Raw genomic sequence first — 20,871 nt, forward strand, 5'->3', positions numbered from 1 at the left:
TAGGAATGGGAGTAGATGGCCTCAGGTCTAACTCTTTAACTTCCTAGGCTTTTCCTATAAACCAAATTTTTGTTTCCTATGCTTAGAAAGTCAAAACTGTGCATAAATATAAAAATATTTTCAGGACAATCTCACAGTCTGACTGACCTGGCTTAACGGTCCTGACTGGGCCTTGGCCATTCAGGCCAGGACAAAAGACACCATATTTTGCCTCAGGATACACAATATCTGGAGGACCTTATACCTTGCAGTACCAGGGTCATCTTGCTTTTACACCTGTTGTAGCTCAACTAGTGATTGTTAATTATTTGTTGTGCTCCCTTTCAGTCTCAAAGTGTCTCAAGGGGATGATTAGTGATGCCATCATCCAACACAAAATCCTAAAGGAATGGAGGAAGGAAGGGAATGGAGCCTGGAACCCAATTGAACAATTCATCAGCTAGAGTGAGTCACATTTTTCCTTGAGTCCAGTTTAATTAATACAGCCAATAATTCAAACTTGTTCTCATAAAGCAAGCCATTTATGCAATAACTGCCATTTGGGAATGAATGAGGAAAGTCTAAACCTCAAAAAAAAAAAAAAATGATGGGGTATGGTAGATAAGCTTCAGCCAAAGAGAACAGCAAGGACAATTGCATGAAATAGCAAAGAAATGAATCAACACTGAATCACAGGTGGAAAAAAAATGCCCTTGGTCCATTTTGGGGATGTAACATAGGGGAGAAAAAGAAACAAATGGCCTCAGAGCTGTTTGGCACTTGAGAAAGCCCCTAAATTAGTGAGCGTTGACTCTGATTTATATTTTTCCTTGGAAACACTTTGATATTACTGATATCTTTGAGATGATACTAGATTTGTTTGTATTATTTGAGCTAAGCTTTGGTGTTGTTGAGTCTGGCAGAAGACAGAGCTTTGCTATTAGTGTTGGAGCAGGAAGGTATTGAGGAGCTCATCCCAGAAGCTTTCTGATCCACAGATTTCCTCCCGGACCTAGGGAAGGGCTTATTGGTGGTTGCAACATCGCTGAGAGGCTCTCATTAACCTCATTTGCCTCTGGGTTTCTCAGCGGGTTTACCCAGGCTCTTGCTGTAGATTTATCACATTTAGTTGTTTATGTACACCATTTACTTTATCAGAAACCGGGTCAGTGCAGTTTGTTAAAAAGAAGTGAAAGTAGTGAGATCATTTTGTGTCTTTGCTTCTACAGATTCAGAATCAATTGAGGTGTTTGATTTAGACTTATCTACCCCACCACTCTCCTCCATTGGCAATTAGAAGATGGGGTCCTGAATTTGGGAGCAAGAGGAAAGAGCTGGCAAACTGTTGTCAAGAAAGGAGATTAAAGTCCAGCTATTAACTTCTTGCTCTCTTGGGGTCAGACATCCTTAGTGCAAAAAGAGGAGAATGAAGAGTCCCAATTTTGGTTCTCTGCCCACATCTCCTTCACCTCTTATTCAACTGTATATCTAAACCAAATCTAGAGTGCCAGGTGGAATGACCCAATAGAAAGCTATTCAACCTTTTCAATATTAAAAAGATAGAAATGGCTCTTGGAGTTGCTGCTTTGAGGTGAGTTGCTTAAATAGTATTATTGGCATTGGACTGTTACGCAGCCAAACAAACAAAAGCCTTATTTGGAATGTTTGTTACAATAAGTAACCTCCCTCACCAATATACCTGGTGTGGTGTCTTCATTCTGCAGAAGGATTTTTCTGTGTGGTCAGTGGAAGTGGTTGTTGTCAGTTATGACTGACTTGGTTCCATATAGAGAGAGCTCCTTTCTCTCTCTGTTCATATGTTAATTCCAATCACTCTAATTATCAGAGTGCCCTTTTGCTAGACCAAGTACAGTATCTAAAATAATGAAAAGTGTTGAATTAGTGGCTAGGACCATGAACTCTGAAGTCAAACTCCCTGGATTAGAGTTCAGGTACTATCATTTTCTATTTGGAATGCATGGACCAATCACTTGGCTTCATTATGCCTGTTTTCCCATCTATCAAATGGGAACAATAACTATACATTCCATTATTATTGTGAGGAATAAATGAGTTAATATTTAGAGTTTAGCATGGTGACTGGTGCACAAGAAGGAAACGTGAGGTCTTCTGTCTACTCCTAAAAGCACATGCATGCTGAGAGATATTTAAATTGAACGAAACATCAGGAGTAGAAGAGCTTTACAGTTTACAAAGTACTTTTTACATTTTTCTTGCCTCAGTTCTACGAGGAGGCCATATTATTTTCTCCATTTTACAGATGGAGGAAGAAAAGGACAATGTACTTGAGATCACACAATTAGTAAACAACAGTGGTGAATCTTCAACCCAGGACTTAGGAGCTTTCCAAGTCACCCTGAGTTGTATGTCTGTTGCTAGGGAGGTGCTGATTATGGACCCAGAAGGGACTGAGCTGCTGGGAAATCTGCTGGATGACGCAGGCCTTTCCAACCTGTGATTTGAAGTAATTTTTAGGAAACAATTCTGGGGAGTATGATTCTGTGCACTTCAGGGGACTGGCATCTAGAAGCACTGATGTGGTTTGGATCTTTAATTTCCCTCAAGGGTCATATGTTAGAGGCTTGGTCCCCAGTGTGACACTATTGGGAGGTAATGGCCCCTTTAAGAGGTGAGACCTAGAGGCTGGTCTTCAAGTCATTGGGGGTACACCCTTGAAGGGAATAGTGGGATACCACTTCCTCCCTCTTTCTCTTTTTGCTCTTACACGTAAGGTGAACAGCTTCTGTTTTAGTCAGTGTTGCATCACTCTGACCAAAATACCTGACAAGCATAATGTCAGAGGAGGAAAGTTTATTTTGGCTCAGGGTTCAGAGGTTCAGTCCATGTTCTGTGACTCCCTAGCTCTGGGCCCAAGGTGAGACAGAACATCATGGCAGAAGGGTGTGGTACAGGAGAGCAGCTCAGGATGTGACAGCCAAGAAGCAGAGAGAGAGCTCTGCTCACCAGGGACAAAATGTAAATTCCAGAAGTACACATCAGTGACACACCTCCTCTACCTATACTGCACCTGCCTACAGGAAACTACCTAGCAATTAATCCATATCAGTGGATTTTTAATCCACTGATCAGGATGCACCACTCATAATCTAGTCATTTCGTCTCTGAAAATTTTTGTATTGACTCACACATGAGCTTCTGGGGAACATCTCATATCTAAACCGTAACAGTTTTGCTCTACATACACTTGTTCTGCCACACACACCACAATCCCAAAAGTAATGGAGCCAGATGATCATGGCTTAGATAATACTTATATTTGGCCCGCAAAACTGTAAGCCAAAGTAAAAACTTTAATCTTTACAAGTTGGTTGCCTCAGACCTTTGTTACAGGGGTGGAGAGTGGCCTGACCCGCACGCAGGACCATGTTGCACTTCCATCTGTTCAGGTACACGTTGGTTTAATGTTTAGGGTGCCCATGTTACATGATCTCTGGGGGCCAGAAGTCTATGTAGAGTCTTGTTAACTGAGTAACACAAACAGGTTGGAAATACAAAATAATCTGGGTAGAGAATGCAATCCCTGACTCAAATATGATTTAGGCCTTATTTTTTTGTTTGATTTTTTTCTCTCTCTTTTAAGAACCCAAATGCAACGTATTAATACCAATAATTTAGTAATCCTCACACCAGACCAGAACAGCTGGAAGTCAGAGGCAAGAACTTTGACTTTAGTATCTGACACAGATCTATTTATTTTTGTTTAAACTTTTGCCTTTTGAATATCAGCTTGATTTTTCCTTCAGGACTGTGTTAGTCAGCTTTCCATTACTGCAATAAATACCTGAGATACTCAACTTATAAAGAGAAAAGGTTTGTTTCAACTCACAGTTTTGGAACATTTTGTCCATGACTGGTTGGCCCCACTGCTTTTGGGCTGTGGAAAGCACATCACATCAGGGAGAGTGTGGTAGAGCAAAGCTGCTCACCTCATGGCCAGGATGTGAAATCAAGACACTAGGGTCCCATGATCCCCTTTGAGGGAATACCCCTAATGACTTACTGAACTCCCTCTAGGGCTCACCTCTTAAAAGTTCTACCACCTCCCCATAACACCACTGGCTGGGGAAGCCTTCAACACGGGCCCTTGGGGGACATTCCAGATTCAACCTAGAGCAGGGACAGTTAAAGGCAAATAGAAAAATAAAACAACCCCTCCCCCAAACCAAAACAGTACCTAGATTTGGCCTTAAATTTAGGGGTAGGAAAGGGGAACGTTTACTTGCAGAGAATTTCTTAGCTGCATGTCAATGGGTGTTGGGGTGGGATGGAGACTCCAAATATGGCAGCCACCACTTCCTTCTCCCCTTGGGTGCTCATGCTGTTCCATCCATGAAGCCAGGAGTCCATTTCCTTTCCTGTGAATCTCGAATGCTCTTGTAACTTACTTGGAATAATAGAATCCGTAGCAATGGCACAGCTATTTCTTGTTCTACCTTAAAGGAATTCAGACAGCTTTCATTTTCCCTCTTTCTCTTTTCAGCCAGACTTCATGAATGCAGAGAAGCTTAGGCTAGACTGTCACAGGAGGAGTGATGTGTAGGAAGAGGGAGACCACATGGAGGGACACTAAGGCACTGCCAACCCTGCCTACCTGCTAGCTGAGGTCAGCTGAGTCAGTGACCCAGCCAGTGCCTTGTGGAAGAGAATTGCTCAACAAAGTCCCCACTCAATACCTAACTCGATACCTGCCAAACAGTGACAAAGAATGTGCCATTATTGCTTTAGTCAGTGAGTTTTGGGGTGGTTTGTTACAGAGCAAGAAATCTTTGTGCATCATGGGGTTTTGCTCAGTAGCTTTTGAAGGGAAGCCAACCTGGCATATATTCTGGATCCTAATCCCCTGAATGAGGATGACATTCAAAAGTTAACCAAAGCAAATAAAAGTTGCAAAGCTTAATAGCACTTCCAAAATGGAGTGCAGATTTTTTTTTCTATTTTATTTTTCTCTTCTGAAATCGCATCATCTGATTATGGCATATACTGAGTATATTCAAGTGAATCCCAAGCCTTCATTCAAATCAACTCAAACATTTACTTATGGGGCCTCTCCTTTATAGAGGGAGCTTGGCACATCCCTGGACATGGGAGGGGGACCTCTGCTCTAATAGATCTTAGACTCTAGCAGGGAAGCCAGAGAAGTAAAAAAAATATGCTGAATATCATAAAAGGGGAGGTACAGGGAACAAAATTTGAGACAGTTTCTCTGAGGAAGAAAACTTTGAGACTGGGTAGGGAATGAAATTTAGCCAGGTGGAAGGGCAAAGGCAGGTGGAGTCAGGGAGGGGAGACCCAGGCAGAGGCAATGGGAAGATCAGCAAAGGTCTTTACTGTGCCTGAGGGAGTGGGATCCAGCTCTCCAGGATTGGGGTAACCTGTTGTCACATAGCCTTCCACTGCATTTCCAGGCATTCCTTATTATCACTCTTTTTCCAGAATCAACTCCCTTTGGGGAGCTTGAAATGGCTGTGTATTTGTTTCCTTTCTCTTCCAATTCTCTTTCCCTTCCCAGCTCTGCTCTGACTTTCAGCTCCTCAGGCTGCTTGACTATCTCACATATGAAGGCTGGTGCATGCAAGTGCTGTTGAAGATTGCAAGGATTTAGCCATTCTTCTAATGATGCTCTTGGGAGGTCTTCTCAAGTGTAGATTCTCTACTGAGTGGGCAATTATTTCCCACCTATCTGGCCCTACTTTTTGGTTTTCCAATTTACTGCCTGACTGCAGAGCCAATCAGCAGATGTTTACAGTGGAATCTTGCTGGTTGGCTGAACACTGAGTCTGACAGCTGGGTTTGGAGTGCCACAGGCAATTCACTGCACATCTCTCTTTCAATGAACAAGTTTTCCAGGGACTCAATGGTAGGCTGATGTCTTGTGAAACAATATTGTGGTTTTGGACAGGGGACAATTGGCCACATTTCATAATTCAAGACACATGCCACCTTCACTGTACAGTCAGATTTCCAGGCAAATAACCAGAAGAGTCTCAGGGAAAAGCCAGGTGAAACAGGATAGTCACGACATCATCAAGCAAAACTAACTTGTGGTATTCAGTTCTGGCGGCAGCTAAAGCTCCTGGAGAAAGTATATGAGGTTTTTGATGCTGTCAGGGAGCAGTTTAGTAAGCTATTAAAATGTTCCCATAAATTAACTAATGTTCTGGTTACAAGTCACATCTGGAGAGATCAGCCTTCATTTCTCCAGAAGGTATAATAGGGCCAGAGTGATGATAAAATAATAACCTATATCTTGGCTCCCACAAGCAGAATCACCAGATCCTTAGCAGCATCCATTGCTACAGATTGAAAAATAATCCTCTACTTTTTCCAAGGCCACCTAGGATCTGACATGTGCTCCCTAAGGTTAATGTGGTCCTCTGCTTTGGCCTCTCTGTCTCTCTCACTATATCCTGGTTGCTGGGAGATGAGGCTGCTTGGGGTTTTGGCCAAAGACTGGCAGAGGAGTCAGAAGATGTGTTTATCCTCCAGCTCATCTGTGTGGCCCTGGTCCACGTGGCCTCTGTGAGCTCAAGGTTGTTCATGGTGCCCTTCCGCCCCATATTCTTGCCCTTGGTAATCTCACAGCTGTAGTTAATAGTCTGCGTAGGCTCAGTCATTAGCATTCACTCAGCAAATACTGCCTAACTACCCACTGTGTGCCTGGCACTTTTCTCAGTGCTTGCACGAACACAGGCACATGCACACACCATGCATGTGCGTTCGCACATGCTCACACACACACACATACTTTAATGTCCTCATGGAGCTTTGAGAAGCAGGAGGCAGTCCATGCACAGCTAAGCAAACAAACAAAACTAACATAGAGAATGTCAGATGGAGATGAGGGCTGAGGAGGAAAACCGAGCAGGAGAGGGAGATCCAGAGAAGGGTGGGACCAAGGTCATTTTAAAGAGAAGGGTTGGAGAAGGCCTCAAGGAGAAAAGGACACAGAGCAAGGCCTTACAGAAGGGAAGGGAGTGAACCATGAGGCTCAGGAAGAAGGAGAGTGTTCCAGGCAGTGAGGCAAAGGCTCAGAAGAGGGATGACCCAGGCAGGTTTGTGGTACAGCCAGGAGCTGAGTGGGCAAGGAAGATGAGTCTGGGAATGAAAGGCTGGTACAGAGCTGGGGTCAGCACCACCAGGTGGGGCTGTGCAGGCCTTTGTGAGGACTTTGGCAGCCAAGCCAGTTAAGAGGCATCCGTGGCAATCAGGAGAGAAGGTGATGCTGTCTTGGACCAGGGTAGCAGCATCAGGGAATGAAAAGTTGTCGGATTCTGGATTATAAGTCAATTTATAGGATGGGCAGGACCTATTACCAGATCTTCATCTCCTAGTGGCCTCTCTGTAGAGCTTTGGTCCCACAGTTGCAAATGGCCTCTGGGCAGCTGTACCTGGACATCTCTGCAGCGCTCAACTGTATCATGCCCCAAGCCTTTGTTCCCCACCTCCACTCCAGCCTACCTTTCCTGTTATTACTTTTTAGACATAACACCTTAGGCTTATATGAAAGTCTTCTTCGCTCTCCATTCCACAATAGTTGATAATTCTAAAGATTCTTTCCACAATGCTATTCAAATCCATATTTTCTTCTAATCCTACTGCCATAAATGTGATTGGATTTCCCTTGTCTCCCTCTTGAAGATTCATTCCACAAATACTGAGTACCTTTTTTGGGTAAGGCACTGCTGAAAATCCAAAGAGGAGTGAAACATGGCAGCCCCAGCTCTCATGGTGGTGAGCTAGTAATGAGATAAGATCCTAGTGAGATAGGAAAGTGGTCACAAAGAGCAACCCCAAGGCTTGGACCTGAGATGGGACTTACTAAAGCAGGAGAATCTCCCCATCTTTGGAATTATGTAATAAGGGTTTGATTCTCAGCTCTGCCATGCATTTCCTCCAAGCCTTTGTGTGAGTTGCTCCATTCTCTCCATGTAGGTTTCCTGGCATTGAAGGGCAATACATATGATGTGACTTGCATGGAGTCAGCATTCCAACAAATAGTCATGCCAATTTCTCCCCCTTCTGAATATCCTTTCACTATGCCACCAGATTCAGGTCATGAATTAGTATATTGTCTGCAAGGTCATTTACCATTAAAATGCCTCAGGAACATGATGTGTTTAGCAAACATTAGCCCACACCTCTTTAAGTCTTTGGCATCCTTAAGCCTTTTTCACTAATAGAAATCATCTTGTCTTTTTTTTTTTTTTGAAGACAAGCGAATGGAAGAGGATTTGTCTTTGACTTTTTTACTTATCTTTAGATAAATAAGTACATTTGCATATGTTTATTATGTGCCTAATATGTCTCTGGGCTGGGCAACAGGAGATAATAAAAATATAATATTTGTTTCCTGCTTTCTGAGAGTCAAATAGAAGAGACTGGATTTATTCATTGAAAACAAATAGAACAATATAACTGCAAGAGAAAAATCTAAAAAATAAAATTATCACTTGGAAAAATAAAAGGAGGATCTAAGGGAATCACAGAACTCACCCAGAGTCCCAGAGATTGGGCACAGTGGAGTAGGTAGAAAGTGGGGAGAGGAAATTCCAAATTTGGATCAATAATATTCTCTTCTATTTTCTTTAATTCTCAGGTGCAGCCTATTTTCTCATTGACTATCTGACTTGGCAAATTCTGCCTTAACATTGATGTAGGTTTAGCTTCTTTAAATACTAGATTGAATTTAAAAATTCATTGGAGAGTACCCTGTGCCTCCTTTTTGCAGAAGCTCTGAGTACTTGGATATTTCAACCCTCCCAGTCATTTTCTACTATACCTCGCTGAAGGTAGGATCTGTTTTGGACAAACAAAGCCTGATTCAGAAGCTGAGGTCACATATCAGTTTTTCTTTTTCTTTTTTTTTACAATGTGATAATTTTTTAAAATTTATTTATTTATTTTTGCATTATAATTATCAGTTTTTCTTTTCTCTAGGAGTTTCAAACACCCAAGTAAAGCAAAGAAAATTCCCCATGGAACTCAAACAGCTTAGATTTCCAGTTTTAAGTCAGGAGATTCCTATTATGCAATTTGTTCCCACTATTTTTTCTCATTTCACATTGGAATGTTGATCTTAAGCAACTTTCTCTTCTGCGAAAATATACAGGGCATCTTTTCACACAATATCCCTTTTTATTTCATTTGGCTGGGTAAAGGCAGCTTTGTACAAGGGAATTGAGAGCTTGTCAACTGAACCTTGGTTAGTCCCACTTGAGTTTAAGGAGACATGATTACTGTTTCCCTTCCTTTTCCTAGAAGTGAGATCTAAATTCAGTTTTAGTTCATAGAGCTTATTGGACATAGGACTAGGTCCAAAGATGACACTCTTAAATAGCAGAAAGCTCTTTTCTTAAAACTTAATGGTGCCCCCAAGTGGCACATTCCATTTCAAAATTCTAAGTTGCATGGCAGGCTTTTCAGAAGCTTTGTTTATTAGAAGCTGGAGAAATTATTTTTTCAATAATCAAAGCTATCAGGAATTATTATTGTTTTTGTTGTTGTTATTGCTGGAGATTGAACACAGGGCCTTGTGCATAGTAAGTATTGTGCAAGTAAGTACCACTGAGCTATACCTCAGCCACTAAGACTATTTATTTATTTATTTTTGTTATCAGGGATTTTTATTTAGAGACAGGGTCTCAATCAGTTGCTTAAGGCCTTGTTAAGTTGCTGAGGCTGGCTTTGAACTTGTGATCCTCCCACCTCAGCCTCCAGAGCCACTGGGATTACAAGTGTGTGCCACTGTGCCCAGCTAGGTTTATTATTTTAAAAGAAGACTCTGCAAATTTCCCCTTATTAGACTTTACTCCTGGAGCAGTTGAGATGTTTCTGCAACTTGCTGCCATGAGAATGAAACTTGGATGCAAGCACTGAAGCCATGGAGCATGGTTGATGGATGATTTCTCAGAACATTCCCACGGGAAGGGTAGGTTCACTCTTACAATCAATGATTCCCGCTGAGATGATTGAGCAATGGAGGGGACTTAAGAAAATAGGTAAATGCTTTGAAACTCAGAGTATTTTATCCTCCCTCCTACACATGGAGTTTTAAGAAGGTGCAATGATTTATACTTTACAAGGTGGTAAATAGTGCTGAATTTCTTGGTTTCCTCTGAAGTGTCAGTAGTCAAGTTACTGGAGGGATGAGTGGACCACTTTGATCATTATTTTTCATGGTTGACTTAGAACATAAACTCTTTGAAGCATTCCAGATAGATGGGTTTATCTTCCCACAGGCGAGTTAAGCCATTCACCAGACCTCTCATGTTCTGTAGTGCAGTAGAGTTGAGGTGGCTACGGTGAGAGGTGGGGCAGATGAGGGCTGTGGCTGGATAGTCCAATATCTTTTGCATGATTGTTTTATTAGCCACTTGTGACAAAGAATTCACTTCCTAAGAGGCTTGGAATGAACTTTTTTCACTCAACCAGACTGAGTGGTCTGATCAAAATTGACACATGCCGACACCATCTGGGGTCTCAGAAGGCAAGTTGCTTCACACAGCATCAGTCATGGGAGCCACTTGGAATGTGGTCTCACATTTGCACTTTCCCACTAGTTTTTGGCTTTGTGTTCAAGTATCTAAGAGCTTTAAAAGTACGGGCACGAGAAAGGAAATCTTAAATGAAATGTCCTTTCATTGCTTTGATAATGGAGAATCCCATTTAAACAGGATGCCATGAAGATTTAGTCACAAGAAAGGAGGTGCATGGATTTAGGTGACACTAGAAGGATTTTGTTGATGTGGCTAAACTCATTCATATTCCCAGGAGAGCAGGGAAGATATCTTTCTGCTGCCTATGACTGTACAGGTGGTCACACTGGTGGCATGGATGGAAAGAAGCCCAAAAGAGCCAACAGAGAAAATTCAGATTCAGTTGTGTTAGTTAACCCGAAACAAAGAATTCCCTGGTTCTCGGGTTCGTGACTCAGGGGAGGGAGCCGTGTGCCTTCTCCCCCTTTTTGTTCTCTTGCCTCACAAAGTTGATTCCACAAAGTTAAAATGGACTGGAAGATTAGAGGGCTTTCATCACAAAGGGCTCAGGCTCAGGCTCCATGTTTTCATAAATGTTGTGTCATAGCATTAAAGAATAGGCTATGCCTACTAGCTCTCTCAGGAAAAGACAGCGGGAACTGAGACACCTGGAGACCCGCTGAGATTTAGGCTCATGATTCACACTGGCCACTGGAGGGCGCCTGTACAGTTATCAGTGCCCAGAAGCCCAGATCAAATTTCGGCAGTACAGGCGCATTCTCGAACATAAGGTGTTGGGGCATTGCAGGATTTCTCAACTTTAGCAGTATTGACGTCTTGGGCTAGCGCATCTTTGTGGTGAGGGTGATGTCCTGTGTGTTGCAGAGTGTTGAGCATCACATCTGGCTTCTAGCCACTAAGACAACTGTAGTCTTTGACTTCTCAAAGTATTTTGAGACGTAAAATGTCCCTTGGGGAAGCAAAATCACCCTTGATTGATAGCCAGTTGTGTACTACATGTTGGATCTGGGTATCCGTCAGTCCATTTAGTTAGAAAGCTGAAATTCCTTTCCCCAAAGACTCTTGTTTAGCTTTAAAAAAACACAAGAATCTTGAGTGATTTTTTTATTTAACCCAAAATTCAGGGATCCCTGCCAAGCTGGCTTTGATTAAGACTGTCAGATATGATATAGATGCACATCCCACCTTCTCTCTATATATCCTGACTGCCCCTCTTCACAGTCTCCTCCAAGAGTACAGGCTACAGAGGGTGAGGCATTTTGTAAACTTACATTAAGGATTTGTCATCTGGACTCCTACAGTGAGCCATGGTGTTGAGGTAAGGGATCTACACATTTAAAATGAGGAAATGGTCCAAATGAGGGCGCAGTGTAAGCCTAGTAAATAAATCAACCTTCAATCTCTAACTTCCATGTAATATCCAGATACCTGAAACAAATAAACAAAAGCACTCACTGAGCAGAGCTTAGTCATAAATAACTAACCTCCCTTTCAAATCCACCCTTCAATATTCCATGGAGTCCAAAAAAAATCATTGAATAAATAAATGAGCTACAGGTAAAATGGCAACAATATTTGCGAAGTTATCTACACTTTGTGAGCCATGTGGGCTATCTAGATTGTCAGACATAACTTTAAAATTAATAAAGTCACAGGCCTTCAAATCACCGGGATACTCAGTGGGACATAAGGAAAGCAGAGGAAAGCACAGTGTATGGAAGTGACAGGCAGAGAGAGGTGACTTCCCCACACATTGATTTAATGAGGAGGGTTCTGGGGATTGAGGAGGGGAAGGGTATGCCCAACGTTTCTTGTGGGCCCTTGGAGTTTACTACATTACCAGGAAGCAGCTGTCGCTCAATGTCAGAGTCGGGGTCTTGGTTGGGGCGGGGGAGGTGTCAGTTTCACATGTGCCTTCTGAAGAATTGGAAACCTCAAATTCACACAGAGACCACATTCACACTTTCTGAACTTTACAGCCAAGCTGCCTGCATTCATGTTCTCGGCTGTTTCTGCAAAATGCTGCTTGGAGAACAAAATTAACTAAATCAAATTTTGCTGAACCAGAGAAAAGGGCATCCTCTTGGGAGTGCACAGCTATTGCTATTGAAAGTGTGTGTGTGTGTGTGTGTGTGTGTGTGTGTGTGTAAAGAGAGGTTGACTACCCATTGCTTTATACTGGAAGGAAGATGAGGATTTCCCATAAGTGAACAACATTAGTGTTTTCTCCTGTTTTAATAGCAGAGGGTCAATGTTATATTGTCTATGGATTAATTTATTTAAAATAATTTGTATAAGAGATAGATGTTAGGTACTCTTACCATAATGATTTAAAAAAAAAAGAAAATTAACTACATGGGGATGATGGGTATGTTTAATTACCTGACTGTCATAATTTCTTCACTGTGTATAAAAAAATCAAATTGTACACCTTAACTACATATAATCACAGCCAAATAAACAAAAAGCCAAGCATAATTTGTAAATGCTGTGATTTTTTGTGTACAAGTTGACTCCAATTTTCTTTAAATATTAACACTTCTTTTATACCCTTATTTCAGGGAACTAAGTGCAGCTTAGCTTCCTAATGGATTCTCCTGAGAGAAACGGAGGCAATTCCCCTACTCATATTGTGATGTTGTTATTTTAGAATATCTCCTCAAGTTGATCATGAAGACTTACCAAAGTTCCATGGAAACAAACATTGCATTCATACTCTCAGTGTCCTTTCGCTCATCCATTCATTCAACAAATAATAACAACTATGGCTCAAACGCTGTTCTAGGCACTGGGGTTACTGCAGTGACCACACCAAGTCCAGATACATGGAGATCACATTAGAGGTCCAAACATATGTGTATAAGAACACATGTAATCAGTGGTGATAAATACAGTGGAGACAAAATAAAGCCGGCTGAGCAAGACAGGGAAGTTATTTTCTATAGGTGACCATGGAAAGCACCAGTAGACACCAGTGAAAGTTCTTGTGAGCAGAGGCCAAAGGCAGAGAGGGGAGAACCATGGGTACCTCAGAGCATCTTAGGCAAAGGACGCTGCAAGTGTGAAGACCCCAAGGAGATATGTACAATGGGTGCCTGTCTAGTTCAGGGTCGGCTTTTTCCATTGCAGACATATTCAGCTTCTTTTTGTTCTTCAAGGCTTCAAGAAGTTTCACAAACTGCTATTTAGAAAAAAGAACTGAAATGATAGGGTTGCTAATGTTTGACTAACAAAAGCACGTAATTAACCCTCCAGTATGGCTCTTTGAAGTTTGCTAATTTAGGACTATGATATTTCCCATCCGCGGGTAATCCTTAGATTCCTCCTTCCCTGACTATCACAATGCTCCTCCACCCCTGCCTGTTTAGAACAAAATTCCTTCACCCCACGTGGTGCATGAAGCTGTTCTCAAAGGGTGGTGGAGGTATCTCAGGTTGATGCAGATGTGATGAGAAAGTGTGTAACTTTTGTGTGTTGATATGTCTCCATATCCAGGCTCTGCGTCCATGGATTCAACCAACCACAGACCAAAAATGTTCAGGAAAAAACAAAAGATTGCATCTCTCTGAACATGTACAGGTTCTTTTTTTTTTTCTTGTAAGTATTCCCTAAACATTACCATATGCTACTTACCTACTGTTTACATTGTGTTAGATATTATAAGTAATCTAGAGATTATTTAAAGTATAAAAGAGGATGTTTATCACAGCACTACTCAAATCACCAAGATTTGGAGTCAATTTAAGTGTCCATCAACAGAGAAATGGATAAAGAAAATATTCTGTGGAATACACAGTGGAATAGTATTCAGCCATAAAAAGTTATGAAACCCTGTCACTGTGACAACATGGGTAGACCTGGAGGATGTTAAGTGAATTAAGTCAAACACAGAAGGAGAGACACCACATGATTTCACTCATAAGTACAATCCTAAAAAAAGTTGATGTCATGGGAGTTGAGAGCAGAATAGTGGTTACCAGTGACTGGGTAGAATGGAGGGAAGGGGGAGATGTCGATCAAGAAGTACAATGCCATTTTTAAAAATACCTTTATTTTATTTATTTATTCTTATGTGGTGTTGAGGATCGAACCCAGTGCCTCACACATGTTAGGTAAGCACTGTACCACTGAGCTACACCCCCATCCCACAATGCTATTATTTGTTAGAAAAATCATTTCTTGTGTCCAATGGCACAGTAGTGTGAAAATAATTAACAACAATACATTGTACGCCTCGAAGTTAGAGGAGAGAAATTTGAATGTATTCACCACAAAGAAATGATAAAAGTATAAGGTGATAGATATGCTCATTACCCTGAGTTGATCACTACCCAATGTATACATGAATCAGAACATCACATTGTATCTCGTAAATATTATGTGTCAATCAAAACTAGTATATATATATATATATATATATATATATATAACAAAAATAAAGTATAGGGGAAGAAGCATATGAGTTATATGCAAATACAAAGCCATTTTATATGAGGGACTAGAGCATCTGCAGATTTTGTTATCCAGGAGGGGTCCTGGAACAAGTCCCCCAGAGATACCAAAGGATAACTGCACACACAGATGCACACAGATACATGCACACACATACAGGTGGTCATCATATGAATTATTGTTCCAGCTGGGACACTGATGAGAGTGACCTGGTACTGTGAATAATCACAACAGGCATAACCAAGAACTGCTTGAGACACAGTAGATATAATGGTCAATCTACTTATAAACAATTTTGTGTAACAGAGGGGAAGGGAAGGAACATCAAACCAAAGATAATTCAGACCTTGCAGTCCTAGATTATGTCCCCTGCACTTGGCAGACATCCTTACATCTCATTTCACAGAGAAAATTGAGGCTACCAAAATTAGTTTTTTGTGCTCTTAGCTATAAACTTGACGTTGGCCTGAATGGTCTTCCCCCTTCTCTTGTCCAGGTAAACCTCCATGTGCATCTGGACCCCATGCCCTCCTGCCCCTTTGATGACCACCACCCCCCTCAAGCCCTTTCCTGACCTTGGGAATCCCCTCACTCTATAATTTAACTTCACTCCTACTCATGCAACCCAGACCCTTCAGAGCAATATCTGCACATGACATCTCATTCTCTTTCCACCCCATCCATTCTGGGCAGTAAAATTTCTGTGTTCCACCAAGCTAATTAAGCTGCTCTCATCAAGGTTAGCTCTGTGCCCCCGATGGTTCACACCACTAGCGGTCTTCATCTTCAACTTGCTTGACTTCCCTTGGGGACACCTACATTGTGGAGCATTCATAGAGGACACTGCTGACTTCTTATCCCCCACATAGCTGGTCCTTCCTTTCCCCTGGTCCCTCTCTTAGGCTGCTCATCTGTGATCAGTCACCACCAGTACTACCATGAACTAGGATCACACAAAGGCATATAATACTTGGCTGTTTCTACTTCCTGCAGATGGCACCAGTGTCACAGGGTCATGAGCAAGTGGGCCCAGCAGACTCTGTGGAACAGCCAGCCTGGCTCTTTGTTTCTGAATTGAAAATGCCAAGAGCTGGAATCAAGGGGCCACATGGCCAAAGGGTTTTTTTCATACACATTTCTGTTCACGTCTCACCCAGTTGTGGGGAGAAGGTAGCACTGAGTCATGTGTAAATCACACAAGGGGGAAGCAGAACAGCAGTAAATCGTTCTTTGGAAAGCAGAGTTCAACAATTTGAAATCAATTTTGTAGTTCTAAGATAGCCCAAAATAGTTTCCTGTGGCTTCTTACCAGAAGGGAGCTTTGTGTCAGACATGCAAGTTCAGCAGAAGTGTCTCTTCCTCTAACGAAGCCTGGTGCCTGTTGGTATTATGTCTGAGCCTCCGGCTATTCAGTGGGGAAGGAGGTGGAGTCAGTCTCTGGGTTTCCAGTCGCTGAGAAGTTCCTCACGTTAAATGGCCATAAACTACCCTGGAGATTTGGAACTGGGCACAGGGCTTCTGAGAGGGGCCTGACTCCATACAAATCTTGTGGGTGGGTTTGTGGGGAGCAGTTTACTACTCAGAGCTGGCTCTGTGGTCTCCCTCCTTGTTTGGTGGGTGGCTTCACATCCCAGTCTGTGGCCTGAGAAGGCTCAGTTCTGAGGGAAGCTAATCAGGAGATGGGGCTGGGAAGCAAAGGATCTCCAGTTGTGGGGACTTTACAAGAATTCCCATCATGGCTAAGACAAGAGTCATCTTTGTGTGTCCTGTGTTACTGAAAGTGCTCTGTAAAGTTTCATCCATGATGGCCCAAATGTTGAAGGCCTCATGGAAGGCAGAGCCAGCAGGGACCACAGGGACCAGCTATCCCAGTCCTCTCATTTGAACAAAGCTTTTGAAATGCAGATGGTGGTTTGACCTCTGTAATTGCCTCAAGTCACACAATATCAAAACTTTTTACATTCCATCAGTGGTAAGCTATTCATTGCTGACGGCAAAACAAGATGTGACACCCAGGTGAGATGTGAAGGCTTTTGAAGTTAAATTCCTCAAATGTATAACATACCACCAGCTTCCAGTATTTCCTCACTTCCTCATTAACACATTACCAACTGACTTCTGCTCTGATTCTCTGCACAAACACTTCTCAAGCCATTATGTTCCCTGGACGGGACCACCCAACGGGCTTTCCCCAGGTCACAGTCATTTCTCTATGTTCTGCCACATCCCCCTGTGAGACAAGGAACTAAAAGCATGACTGGAAGTAGATGGGAGAGAGTAGATTTCTCTCCAGATTAAAAGAGATTATGATGGACTAAGGTGAAGAGGGACTAGGGATGTGGGAAAAGAGCAGAATAAAAACAAAGTGGAGGATACGAAATCCCCCAAGAGCTGACCCTGAGGAAGATGGATGGCAGGTGGATGGGCCTGGCCAAGGGTGTAGGAGCTGCTAGGGACCTGAGACTTGGTCCATGGAGCCCTCGCATCCATCAGAGAGAACCCACCCTGTTTGTGCTCTGGATGAAGTTCACTGTTCCTTCTGTTGGTGTCCAGTGAGGGCATAGCTCTTACCAAGGAGTCACCAACGAGGTGATGAAGCAAGGCCTGAGCCAGGTCCCCAGCGTGCCAAGCTCCCTAGTGAAAATGGTCTCTTTCCCTAGGATACTCACAAGCTCACAGACGATGTGGGGACTAGACATGTAGTGAAGGTGCTGCTGGTGAGGAAGGACCCACGTGCGTACTTGATGGGACAAACTGAACAAACTCTGGAAGCTACATGTCCTGATATCCTCAGATGCTGCCCTTCTCTGCTCAGAACTCCATCCTCCTCTTATTATCCTGGGACCTGAGAAGTCGCCTCCTAAGGAGGTAAGAAGAGCTGGAAGCTACCAGGTTTTCATGTCCTCCTTCAGCCCAGGCCTCTCATCCCATCTCCAAATGACACCCTCCTTGAAGTCCAGCTTAAAAACCAAAAGAGAGGCTCTTGCTCTCCTCCTGTTCATCACGTATGGACTTTAGTTCCAGGTGAGGCCCTTTCAGTGGGGTTCTGTTCCTTGCAAGCAAACTAATGTGGTGAAGTAATATTTTTAAGTGAAATATACCCCCGTCTCTCCCCACACCCAATGATTCCCTTTCCTTCTTGGTCTTGGCATGTCTTTCAGTGATAATCTTCAAGGAACTACTATCTTACTTTGCTTAAAGGCAACAGTAGGTTAACAGTCAAAATGCTGGCTACTGTCATGGGTTAAGCATATTCTATAGGTGATCTTATTTAGCCATGCAATGCCCCTGTGGAGGGAAATACTTACACTATGCCTGTTTTTCAGATGATGAAACTGAGGCACAAAAGTGAAGCAACTTGCCTTGCCCAGTGGTGGAGCTGGGATTTGAATCTCCCACCACTCACACAATCAGGGCTTATAGAGCTTCCGTGAAAAAGTGCATCCTTAAATAATGGGGCTATTACCCCAACTGCTCTCCAGCTGCATTAGTCCCCCCTCCTCGCAGTTTTTAAACTTGGTCTTGGGAACTTTCTGGCCTCATAGGAAAAAGGAGGGCTGTATGTGCTCAGGTTTCTGCCCTTTCTTTATTGACTTACCAGGAGAATGAAAGCCTCCCAAGGTATTCTTTCAAAAACTAGTATTTCTTTTTTTTTTTAAATTTTTTTATTGATGCATTATAATTATACATACTAGTGGGATTCATGATTCATACATGCACATAACATAATTTGGCCAATTTTATTCCCCAGTACTTCCCCCGTTTCCTCCCTCCTCCTTCCCCTGGTTACCTTGTGTTATGGTTTGCACATGAGGTCCCGCCCCAAAGCTCCTGTTCTTGCAGGAATGTTCAAAGGTGAAGTGATTGGGTTGTGAGATCTGAGACCTAATCAGTGCATCTAACTTTGAATGGACAAGCTGGGTGGTAACAGAAGATGGGTGGGTCACTGAGGACATGCCCTGGGAGTCCTGTTCTTCCCTGCAGCCCCTTTCCCTGGGTCCTGGTAGGCCAGGAGGAGAGCAGCGCTTCTCCGCCCTGCCCTTCTGTCTGTGATGTCTTGCCTTACCTCGCATCCAGAGCAATGAAATCAGTCATCCCGGGACTGAACCTCTGCTCCCATGAATCAAAATTAACTTTTCCTCCTCTAAGTTGTCTTGGTCACAGTGACAAAAAGCTCACTAAAACATCTTCCTCGACTCTATTGGTCTGCCTTCTATTTTCATGAGAAATCTACTCCTTTTTTTTCTTTGAGAGAAAACGCTAGAACTTTGACTTTCTGAGTTGGCTTATTTTGTGTATCATAACGTTCATTCTCAAGTTTCACTCATTTCCTTGCAAATGACATGTTAGCTCTTCCTTATGACTGACTCAAACTCCACTGTACACATACACCACATTTTCCTTATCCATTCATCTACTGATAGCAGCTAGACTAGTTCCATAATTGTGAATTGTGCTGTTATAAACATGGGTATGTTTGAATTGCTGTAGTAGGCTGACTTTAATTTTTCTGGATAAATGCTGAGAAGCGGTATTTTGGGGTCATATGGTGTTCCCATTCCTAGTTTTTTGAGAAAGCCCCATACAACTCCATAATGGTTGTGCTAATTTACAATCCCACCAATAGTGTATAAATGTTTTTTTTCTTCACCAACATTCATTATTATTTGTATTCTTGATGTTTGCCATTCTAACTGGAATAGTTTGTGTCATTTTTATTTGCATTTTCCTGTTTGCTAAAGATATTGTACATTATTTTCATGTATTTGCTGGCCATTTGGATTTCTTCTTTGGAGAAATATCTGTTTAGTTCAATTGCCCATTTATTGAATGGATTATTTATTGTTTGGTGGTATTTTTTTGCATCTTTTAAAAATATATTTTGGTTATTAATCTTCTGGTAGAAGAGTAGCTGGGAAAAGATTTTCTCCTATTCTGCAGGTTCTCCATTCTCTCTTTTTAAAATTTTTTTAGATTGTTTTCCTTTTGTTGTAGATGAACACAATGACTTTATTTATTTATTTTTATTTGGTGCTGAGGATCAAACCCAATGCCTTACACATGCTAGGCGAGCACTCTATTGCTGAGCCACAACCCAGCCCTCTCTATTCTCTTTAAAAAATTTTTTGTTTGTTCTTTCTAGTTATACATGACAGTAGAATGTATTTTGACACATTAGACATACATGGAGTATAACTTCCCATTTTTGTGGTTGCACATGATATGGAGTTACACTGGTTGTTAATTCATATATGAATATAAGAAAGTTACATCCAATTTATTATATTCTTTCCCATTTAGATCCTTCCTCCATTCCCCTATCCAATCCAGTGAACCTCCCCCACAATCCTCCCCACCCAACACCACCCCACCTACTGTGAGTTAGCATTCATATATAAGAGAGAACATTCAGACTTTGGTTTTGGGGATTGGCATATTTCATTTAGCGTGATAGTCTCTAGTTCCATCCATTTATCAGCGCATGCCATAGTTTCATTCTTCTTTATGGCTGAGTAATACTCCATTGTGTATATATACCACATTTTGTTTATCTATTCATCTGTTAAGGGAACCTACATTGGTTCCATAGGTTAGCTATTGTGAATTGAGCTGCTAACACTGATGTGGCTACGTCATTATAATATGCTGATTTTAAGTCCTTTGGGTATATATTGAGGAGTGGGATAACTGGGTCAAATGGTGGTTCTATTTCAAGTTTTCCGAAATAGTGCTTTCCAGAGCAGTTGCACCAATTTGCAGTCCCATCAGCAATGTATGAATGAATATTTTTTCCCACATCCTCGCCAACATTTATTGTTACTTGTATTCTTGATAATTTTCATTCTGACTAGGTTCTCCATTCTTTTAATCATTTTCTTTGCTCTGCAGAAGCTTTTTAATT

General features: G+C 42.0%; 1 long non-coding RNA gene across 1 annotated transcript; it reads left to right on the plus strand.

Annotated features, from left to right (window-relative positions):
- Nucleotides 1-326: 326 nt before the first annotated feature.
- LOC125615741 lies at nt 327-18,535 on the plus strand. The gene is made up of 4 exons (XR_007346322.1): nt 327-444; nt 9,824-9,949; nt 14,013-14,114; nt 17,630-18,535. It is a non-coding gene; the product is annotated as an uncharacterized LOC125615741 (long non-coding RNA).
- The last annotated feature ends 2,336 nt before the right edge of the window (nt 18,536-20,871 follow it).

The sequence above is a fragment of the Marmota marmota genome, unplaced genomic scaffold (genome assembly GCF_001458135.2).
Source record: "Marmota marmota marmota unplaced genomic scaffold, marMar, whole genome shotgun sequence".
Taxonomy (NCBI): domain Eukaryota; kingdom Metazoa; phylum Chordata; class Mammalia; order Rodentia; family Sciuridae; genus Marmota; species Marmota marmota.